The 10,640-nt window shown below is 46.2% G+C and overlaps 1 protein-coding gene and 1 long non-coding RNA gene across 2 annotated transcripts in view; both read left to right on the top strand.

Moving 5' to 3' along the window:
• Hspa12a (heat shock protein family A (Hsp70) member 12A) overlaps positions 1-10,640 on the top strand; it is a 147,038-nt gene that overhangs the window by 29,326 nt on the left and 107,072 nt on the right. The gene's annotated exons all lie outside the window — the stretch shown is intronic.
• Positions 452-778, top strand: LOC116104055. The gene is made up of 2 exons (XR_004123691.1): positions 452-532; positions 642-778. It is a non-coding gene; the product is annotated as an uncharacterized LOC116104055 (long non-coding RNA).

Below are 10,640 nucleotides of genomic sequence, written 5' to 3'. Positions count from 1 at the left end.
AGATAGGATGAGGGTCTTAAAGCCCAAACCCACAGTGACACACCTACTCCAACAAGGCCACACCTCCAAATAGTGCCACTCCCTGGGCCAAACATATTCAAATCACCACAGGCATCATCCACCAAATATGATGACCTGAGTTCAATCCCAAGGTCCCAAGTGGTAGAAAGAGAGGAGTCTGGATGAACGTCTGTCACTCATCACCCTGAGGCATGTGGACTCTCCCCATGAAAAACAAATAGATGAAAATGTGATTTTACATTTTTAAATGGTATTTTGTGATTTTTTTAAAGCAGAAGGCCCCTCCTCCCTGTGGGCCTGCTCCTCCTCCATGTGGGCTTTTCTTCTGAACTGATAGTTGTATTATTGTGCTGTAACCCTTCCAGTCACTGGTTGTCTTGGTGATGTTACTGTCACCAGTACGTCCTGGAGACAGACATTCTGGGCCAGTCTTGGGACCAATGCAGATGTAATCATGACCTTGCCTCTGTGCACTTCAGGGCTACAGCTCTGAGCAGTTTGGGGTTGTCAGGTAAGGGAGTCTGGTGTCAGTTCAACTTAGTTTTGAGAGGGCCAAAAAAAGTTGTGCTGTTGCCTTCTTTGAATAGAAAGGTAAGAGCTAATTTTTTTTTTCTTTTTAGGAAACATCTTACTATACAGACCAGGCTGGCCTCCAACTTTTGATCCTCCCAACTCAACTGCCTGAATGGCAGGATCATAGTCCTATACTACCACACTTGAATGGATATATAAACATAGGATGTAATTCTATAATATATATATACATATATGTGTACATATAATATATAAATATATGCATTTATATATTATTATTATAAAGATGCCTTTTCACCTTGAAATATTTGTACAGGTTGCTGAGGGTAGAACAGCCAGAGGTTGCATGCTTTGTAATATAGAAAATAACAAACATCAGTGTTCCTTTAACCCCAAAGAGACCTTTATGTAACCACAGTTATGGTCAAAACCAGCAGATTCTCTTGCCACAGTAGAAGTGGTTACACCATATTGGGTCTTTTCTAAGTTTCTGTATTCACCTTTATTTCCCCCTCCCCCCCCATTTTGCTTTTTATTAAGTCTCATTACTTTTTGCTTGCTTGTTTGTTTTGCTTTGCGTGATGCTGGCTCTAGGGGCTGAGCCCAGGGCTTCCTGTGTGCCGTGTAGATGTTCTTCTACTGAGCTGCAGTCCTCAGCCTACCTATGGCGAACAGTTCTATGTTTTATCACAATCCCATGAAGTTTTCCACAAAACTTTCATACTTAATGCAGACTAGATTCCTCTGTGAGAAATACGCTTTTCCTCAATGCAGTTCATTTCTGTGGTGGTTGTGTCCCTCAGAGCTCATACCATCCTGGGTCAAGTGGCCTGTTGGTTTTTCAGCTTGACATTCAGATGCTCCTGGTTCACTCTCCAACCTTCTCTTGAGCTTTAACACCTAGGATGCCTTTTGATCTCTGCAGGTTGTTAGGGGTAAAATGGATGACCTGGGGCTGAGGCTGGGGCAGGGGCAGAGTTAGGACAGGGGCTGAGGCTAGGACTGGGGCAGGAATTGGGCAGGGGCTTGGGCAGGGGCTGGAGCAGGGACTGGGGCTGGGGCTGGGCTGGGCTGGGCCAGGGGTTGGATTTCAGAAGGTAAAGGCGACTGGCGAGCAAGAGTAGGAGCTGAAGGTTCAGATCATCAGGACGCATGCACATGCTGGGGAGGCAGGTGTAGCAGCTTTCCTTAAGTCTAGCCTCAGAAGGCAAAGATCGGATCTCTTGAGCAAGCTGGCCAGTAGACTAGCCAGATTGGAGAGGTCTGGGTTTGGTGGAGAGACCCCATCTGAACGGATAAGGTCGAATAGTGATCAAGGATGACTCCCAGCACCAACCTTGAATCTCCCCGTGCACACACAAAAAACGGGGAAAGGGGAACAAAACCAACAAAACAAACCACCACAACCTGAGCTTTCTGGATGCAGGATGACTGTTTAACATGTGGAAGCCTTACCCTGGCATTGTAAACCTCTGTGGGAAATTAATCTCTGAAAAGTAAAGCACCCCATATTTTCTTATCTTAAAAAAAAAAAAAGAAAATTAATCTGGATGCCTATGCTTCCTATGTATTTATACTGAGTCTATTCAGGTGGAGTGAAGCCATCATGAGGACATTTGTTCTTGCTCAAAGGAGCCCAGCATTAGACCAGAAATGGGACGCGTTGAAATCAATTTAGTGTCAACCACATCAGCCTTCCCAAAATTGTAGGTTTTACAGAACCAGAAAACGGAGCTTGTTTATTTGGTCGAATTTAACTGTGAATCATATGCTTCTGCAACAGAGAGAAAAAGTCAAAACAGATTGCAGGCGGGTCTCGTCCTCAGATTCGAAATGCGCCTCAGCATGTTTATCTTCTGCCTCTCATCTCACCCAGCTCCTCCTCAGTTGTGGAGCATTGGAGGTGAGATGAGAGATTGTAAGGGTGCCTGCAGTCTTTGGACAGCCACCTTTGCTGTTTGCATTTAGAAAGGCTGTTGATGAGAGCTTTCTTTTGAATGGAGAAAATATTGGCGTGGATCAGAGACCTGTAAGGTGACAGCGTCTTGGAGCCCAGAGGACCCAGGGTCGCCAATGAGACTTGCTCTGAAATTGCCCCATTTTCTCTAGCTGAGAGAGAATCCATCTGGGAGACAGATCGCAAGGCACCTCAGGGTAACTGTTGGCATCCAAATGAAAGAAGGAGAGAATTCAGAATGTTCCCAGGTGCCTATGGGCACTGGAGGCTTTTCGTAAAGCCAGAAAGAGTTGGGCAGCTCAGTCCCCAAATAAGGGTTGCCAGGACTTCATGCCAAGCTGAGACGTCTGTTCCCGGAACTCAGCGGGGCTTAGGCACTGAGTGAGGCAGAAGAGGCCACTACACCTAATCCGTTTGTGATGGGTTGGTGACAGCCTTGGTAACAGTGACATTTTTTTAAGTCTCCTTGAGTTGTCCCCCAAGTCTAGGAAAGCAGCTGGCTGTCAGCTCTTAGAACCCGGGTGAGTAGGTGGGAAGGCCGAGGCCACCGCAGAAAGCTTTTGTTTCTTTCTTAAGGCCACCTCGTCACTGGGGAAAATGTATTTGGCTAGCTACACCCACACCTCTTTGTGAGAAGGAATCCAGTCAACTCCAGGGCCAGCTTTCCTGTACGTCATTTTCTGGGAGAAGCAGGTTTCTATTTAATCCTTCCCCATGGTGGGCATGTGGAAGGAGTTCAGGAAGCGGAGTTCCTAACGGACAACCTGGAGGAAACCAAACCAGGGCAATGAAAGATCGTCCCACGCCATTGTTGTATCTCCTAGTAGATGTAGATTCTAAGTACCACATGGTTCAGGTTCTAGAAAGTTCTCAAGTCTTTCTGAAAGGAAGGAGAGAACACGCCTGCAATCTGGTTTCTGTCACTCTGCTTCAGGCAAGCACTCAGACCATCATGCCACTTCCTTCTAGAACTTGCAGTCCATTGTAAGGACACAGAGAAGCACAAGTGTTCACAGAGGTGTAGAGCCAGAGAGGGCGAGGGCTCAGCGGCACTCTCAGGACAATGTGAGCATTTCTCAGAGCTGAGAGGCTGATGTGTTCTGTGTCAGAGGCCTCTTGTTCCTCTCCCTGTAAATCAAACCTTGTAAGCAGGGAGGAACAATGTGTGCATCGTGCATGCGTGCGTGAGTGAGTGTGTACATGTACTTGTGTGCACGTGTGTGCGCGCATGCGTGTGTGCGTGCTTGTGTGTGCATGCGCGTGTGTGCATGCATGTGTGCGTGTGGGTGTTTGTTCATGTCCAGCAATGACCTATCTCTCCTCCCTGACCTGGCCTAGGTTGAGGAACTTGGTCCTACATGAGGCTGTCTGTCTAAGCAGGAACTCAAGCGGAAGGAACTGGCTGTTTGGGTCAAGGTCAGTTCATAGGAGGATTAGATTTTATTCAAAGGCAATAATATGAGACACAGTGTGGCTTTCATTCCAGATCAAAGAGATAGCCCAACTTTTGAGATTCAATGTAATAGTTGTCTTGAAGCTGGGAAGGACCTCCCACCTTCCAAGTGTGACAGCTAGCTGTCCCTCTGGTTGGCTCAGAATCTGCCCCTAAAACCAGTCCCTAGAGGGAGCTGAAGGATTCCACTTGTTACAGGGAATATTAGTTAATTTTCTATTGCTGTGATAAAACACCATGACATGTTATAGAAGAAAGTGTTTAATTGGGTTTGTGTTTCCAGAGGGTTAGAGTCCACGATGGCAGAGCAAAGCCATGTCGGCAGGAAAAGGTGAGCACTCACATCTCATCCACAAACGGGAAGCAGGGACCACTAACTCTTGAAAACTTAGGATCACCCTCAGTGGCAAACTCCAGAGGCCACACTCACTAACTGGGGACCAAGTGTCTGGCATGCCTGAGACTTACAGAGAACATGTCACTTAAAGCACCGCACACAGCGTGTGTGCTCCCTTTACAGTTTTGACTCTGAGCCATGTGTTCACTACAGTTGGCCTCTTAGGTTCTGGGAGAGAGCCGTATGGCTGTCCAGTCATAACACACAATTGAGAACCTGGGGCACCTGAGTGCCTGAGTCTTGAACTGTGAATCCTTCCGCCATCCCTCACTTAGACTGTAGGCCCACTGGGGTCAAGACACTGACCTTTCCAGTGGGGAAGCAGCCCTCAGCGGGACTAGAAGTAGGGAAGACTTCCACAGGGGACTTTTGCAGAAGAATGGCTCCATAGAAAAAGCTAGGGCTCCGCCTGGTGGCCGGCGGCAGAAAAACAATCGTGTCATCCGCTGTTGGGAACAGGAAAAGCATTCCCGCCTGGTGGGTTTCACTTCTGTGGGATTTCTGGGAGGAACTCCAAGAGCAGAAACGCCCTGGGAAAATAAAATAAAAACGTCTCCACGGCGAAGGCCCTGAGTACTTGTCGTTGCTCATCATCTTTAAGGGGGAGGGCATGAGTTGACAGGTTGAGATTTTTCTGGAGGCCAAATTCTGCTGAAGCTGTGCCGGGGATCGATCACCCCTCGAATTGCTTCCGGATCCTGCTCGTCTTCCGAGCAGAGGGTGGGCTGGACTGAGTGTCTTAGTTCTTGGGGATGACAAGACAGAATGCCTTGTCTCCAAACCTCTGCCCTTTAACTCAGCTAGGACATTGCAAAAGCCACCTTAGGGTTGGGGGTTCATTTCCTGCCCTGTGTTAAGTGAGGCTTTCAGGAAAGGAGCAGCTTTGTAAGCCGGGGAGGCATTCAGCCCTGTGTCCCCTACTATGGGTATGTTTGTCTACACTGGGGCGCGTGTGCTGGTGAAGGTGAGGGACAGGGAGAGTGGGTGTGTGTGTGGAGCTTCCAGGGCAGCAAGAGGCAGGGTGTGGGAAGGGAGAGGTAGCTGGGAAGCCTGCTCTTTCTCACTCCCCCGGGTTAGTCATGTACTTCAGAGTTATTTTTAGAGCCCTAATCTGAATTATGTTTCTTACATTTGAATTATTAAAGAATTATTACTAATCATGATCTTGATAATGGCCGACCTTTACTGAGTTCTGAGTAAGCACCCAGTACTTCAGATGCTCTACAGGCTGAATACGAATTTGTAAAAGCCTGATCTTGAGTTGTGTATAAATTCTTTAATTTACATAACAGCAGGACAAGACACAGACACTATGACTTCCAGTGAAAACATAATTTTTTTGTCACAGAAAACCACAGTATTATTTATTTCACATTTCCCTTTGAATTCTGTCTTCTTCCCAAATACAGTTTAACAGGAAGCCTTATTTCACTGCTGTAAGTGGAAAACTAGCAGTACCTGTCTTGAGTAAGCAGAATCTATTGTTTAAATTTAATTAAATAGCCACGTGCCAAGTGCGTGGAACTCAGTGTTTGAGCTGCCTGCAGTGTGGGTGGGTGGACCTTCCGCACCAGAAACCCTGCAGGAAAAAAGGGAGCCACTTTGCATTTTGCAAGCTGGGCTCTGTGAAGGTCTACCTGAAGACCTTTTGCATTTATTCTGCTTCATTCAAATTCTGAGATGGATGCTTTACTTGGTAAATCTTTAGCTTTTCTTTTTTTTTTTTCCTTTTCCTTTCCTCCTTCTTCTTCTTTTTTGTTTTTTTAGCCCAGGCTGTCCTTGAAGTCATGGTATAGTGGAGGATAACCTTGAAGTCCTGATCCTTCAGCCCTCACCTCCTGAGTCTAGGATTTTAAGGTATATCACTGCCCCCTACTCTGGGATTTCTTTAAACACACACACACACACACACACACACACACACACAATACACACACACACAAACACATGCATGTATACACAAGTACATACATGTACACATACTCACATACACACATATACACAGGCATACATACATATACACACATATACACACAAACACAGGCACACATACACATACATACATACACACACAACACACACAGGTACACATATACATATACACATATATACACAAACACATGCATAAACATATATACACACACAGGCACACACATAAACATACATTAACACATAGGCACACACATATACACACACAGAAACACACACATATACACATACACAGAAACATACACACATATATACACAAACACACATATATACATACAAACACACACACAAACACACATAAAAACATACACATACCACATGCAAATACACATATATACACACATACACAAACACACATATACATGGGCACACATACATATATATGCATATACACATAGAAACATATACACATACACATGTGCACACAAATACATACATATACACACATACACAAAACACATACAGCAGCACATGTTCATATATACACACACACAAACACACACATACACAAGCACACATATACTCTCTATTGCTCTGCTTTCTGTAAACTTTAATATGAAATATTTTTTCAGTGTTGCTCAATTCTTCTAATTTATGTTGAAATGCAAATACCCAGAGTCCACCTTGTTCCTAGACATTCTGTCATGAGGGCATAAACATCTTGACACACACGTGTTCTTCTCATTTCTGTCTGGCAGTCTTCCTGAAGACTTCCAGAGAAAAGCCTTCTGAAGGTGCCGTTTCTTTTCCATCTGATCGAGTTTAACATCTCCCCTGTGTCTTCGGTGCTCAGCAGTTTCAATATGATAGGCTAAGCATGGATTTCTTTTTATTCGCCTTGTATTTTGGGGGCCTAGGGCTTGATAGCTTTAGAAAGTTCTAGAAGGTTTCTAGCCGCACCTCTGCCATGCGGTTTCCCCTGGTCTATACCCTTTGCTTCCTGACACCTCCCTCACATCTTGCAGTTTTATTCTTTAATGGACAGTTCATTTGCATAGTTTTCCCAAATATTGATTCTTTTATCTGAGGTCTGTCTGACCATCACACTTTCTAATTCTGGAAGCAATTAATTCCTTCCTCTCCATTCTCATATAGACAATGCTATCCTCTCTATGTAAACAAGGCTGCCCTTTAAGTCCCGACCTTCCTGCCTCCACCTCCTGCACTGGCCAGCTGTCTTGTTTTTTTTGTTTTGTTTTGTTTTGTTTTTGTTTTTGTTTTTGTTTTTTTAAATATGTCTGGACTCTTGACAGTTCCTGTGTCCTGAACATATATCCAAACTTGCCTTGAGGTGAACGCAATTTATAATCTACGACTGTTAATTCCACAAGAGAGTGGGTTACCACACCTTCCCCCTCATTATATCGGATGTATTTTTATCCCTGGAAGTGAAAGTGGAGCAGGCTTCCAGAGCTGCTTCCTCCCCTTGCTGTCCTGTCTCCCCTAAAAATCCTAAAATGGGTAGAGCTTTCCAGCAAGTCCAGGGAAGGCTGGGATTCAGGTGTGTTTGGAGTGTTCGGTTTTCCAGGCAAGGAGAAGGAGGAATTTGGTGTTGCAGGATATCTGATCACACTGTGAACCCTGAGATTATGTTATTTACTGTGAAAATCTGTTTCTAGTTGTGGTGTGGTTCAGCCTTAGCACACACACCTTTAATCCAAGTGGTTAATTGTTTATTGTGAACAGAATTAAGTAAAGTCAACCATCGATCAAAAGGCAGAGCAAGCAACCAGTTGACAGGGAGTGAATATAGGAAAAAAAAATGCAGAGTAAGAGGAAGTCAGGAGGTCAGACAGAGAGACTCACAGGAAGTTGGAGGGCAGGACATTCAGTTTGAGAGGTTTTCGAGACAGGCATGTGAAAGGAGAACTTTTGAGGACTTGTCAGCTGTGGAGGAAGGTCAGCTGGGTGCTCTCTCTGCCTTTCTGAGCTAGCAGGCTTTCATGCCAGCATCTGGCTCCCGAGTCTTTATTGACAACATTTGGTTACTAAGAGTCTAGCTGAAAAAGGACAAGGGCTCTCAGGCTTCCAGGGCACCTGACAGACTCTTAGGAAGTGGTGATGCCTTGGAGGGAATTGATGGAGGAAGCACCCTCCCACCCCACAGGCTAGACCACCCAGAGCCAAGTCCAGGCTGTGCCTGGGGCTGCCCTGCTGGAGAGCATGGCTTTGTGTGGATCCAAGCATATGTGGAAATCCCTCTGCACTGTGCCAGGACCTAGAAATGTTTAAAAAGCATATCCACCCATCATTATCATTCTTGCTGTTGTTACTGTGTTCCCAGGGAATGCTGCTCTATGAGCATGTCATGTCCCGAGTGCCAAGGGACAGGTCCTTTAAAAAGAATAAGGCCTTCCAAGCCTGAAGAATGTGCATCTTGGGCCCAACTAATAGATAATCACAGACTAGTTCCTGACCCACGGTCAATGCTGAGGACTGAGGAGGAGGGTGAAGCCAGAGGCTGAGATAAAAGAACAAACAGTCAGGGAAATCATGCCCAGGAAGGGAAGAGGTGAAAATGGGGGGTGAGGGGTGCCAGTGGGAGTGGGAGGTGGCAGCGGGGGACAGGAGGTGCCAAGTTCTCTACAGTCTTGTTCTATCTTGGGAGGGGGAGATGGGGCTGAGGAGGCCCTATGGTGACAGCCTGCATTGGGCAAAATTTGAGGATAAGGAATTACTAATTAGTAATAAGGCGGAATACTTAAGTGTATGAAATGAATAATATGTAGCTAAAAAATAATGATATAGCATTAGGCATTTGAGACATGTGGACTCCAAGCAATTAACCTCCATTCTTCTTCAGAATTGCAGTTGTACTAATTGGCTCCTTTGCACTGACGGGGCCGTATTAACCTTTCTGCTTCTCTCTGAAGAAGTAAGTACAGCGGGCAGGGTGTACTGCTCCCCCTGAATAATAAGCTATTTGCAAATTTCCCCCCCAAATTGCAGCACTGAAAAGGTTCTGTCTGGTTTTCTTTATAATGCTCTGTCTACGGGAGAGGTGCTTTGCTTCTCCCAATGGCCATTTGGAGAAACCCAACAGGCAGCAGGCCCTGTCCTGGGTGCTATTGTCACAGCGCAGGCAAGACATTGCTCATAGTTTATAGTTTGTGGACCTCAAAGGTGTGTGGACATCTAGGTGTGGTGTGCCTTCTCAGGCTGTGCTAGATGGGCTCGCATCCTGGAAGAAAGAGTCCCTGCAGAATAGGGTGGGGCTGTTCCTCCAAGGGGGGATATTCAAACTGAGATGTAGGGCCCCAGGAAAGAGACCTCTGGCTTTAGAGAGAGAGAGAATCAGCATTCCAAGCAGGGACTGAGAGTACAAAGCCCTGGGCCGCAGGACGGCCAACACTTGGCCTTAGGAGAGTGAAGATATGAACTATAAGGAGATAGGAGACTGGAAGATGCAGTCAAGGACCAGACAGCCCAGCCCTGCGCACACCACAGCTAGGGTTGGATTGATTGGCAGCATGTAGCAGAGCCCCTGGTTGGATGTGAGCAGGGCCTGTGGCTCACACTGGCTGCTGTGGAGAGACCAGACTGGCAAGAATGGCAATAACAGGGATAGTGTTGTGAGAGACACTCATGCATGTGGAGAGTCCGGTAAGGCTGACCAAGAGTATGGAAAAATGGAGCTCCTCGGGGGGCACGTAGCTTAGCCATTGCCCACCTCCCCAGCCAGAGTCAGAGCCTGGGCACTTTAGAAATACAGTGGGCCAGCTCATCCCATCCATCAGACATGTGATGATGGTCACTATCATGGATAGTGTGTACACTTAAAAACTGAGTTGGATCAGGGACGTGCCTCAGGGGCAGAGTGTTTGCTCAGCACATGCTCTGGATCTCACTCAGCTCCCACCCCCAAAGAATTGCCCAGAAGTTTCCCCTGTGAGTTCTATTTAGATATAGAGACAGATCTACGGTGACTCAGATCCAAAGGGGCTGTGAAGTTTTGGGTGTGGAATGCCCAAACCTGGGTTCATGCTGTGCAATCTCAATGCTGATTGGCCTGTCTCTTGAGGGTGAAGAACATGTAGAAGATGGGGACTCACTGAAGGAAGTGGGTGGCTAGGAGGCAGGCCTTTGAAGGCTCTGCCTGGCTCTGTTGTCCATCACATTCTCTCTGCCCTCTTCCTGGAACCTTCTGCAGTTTTGAGCCCAACTAAGCCTTTCTTCCTGTCCATCATTCCTGTATTATATGACAGAAAAAGCAACCAATGCAGTAGCTATGAAAGCTTAGTTCCTAATAGAGGAACAGCAAGTCTTCGTCAACAAGGGTTAATTACATG

Source organism: Mastomys coucha, unplaced genomic scaffold, assembly GCF_008632895.1.
Source record: "Mastomys coucha isolate ucsf_1 unplaced genomic scaffold, UCSF_Mcou_1 pScaffold21, whole genome shotgun sequence".
Lineage (NCBI taxonomy): Eukaryota > Metazoa > Chordata > Mammalia > Rodentia > Muridae > Mastomys > Mastomys coucha.
The sequence above is the reverse complement of the archived record's forward strand: the minus strand, read 5'-3'. Positions and strand labels throughout refer to the sequence as shown.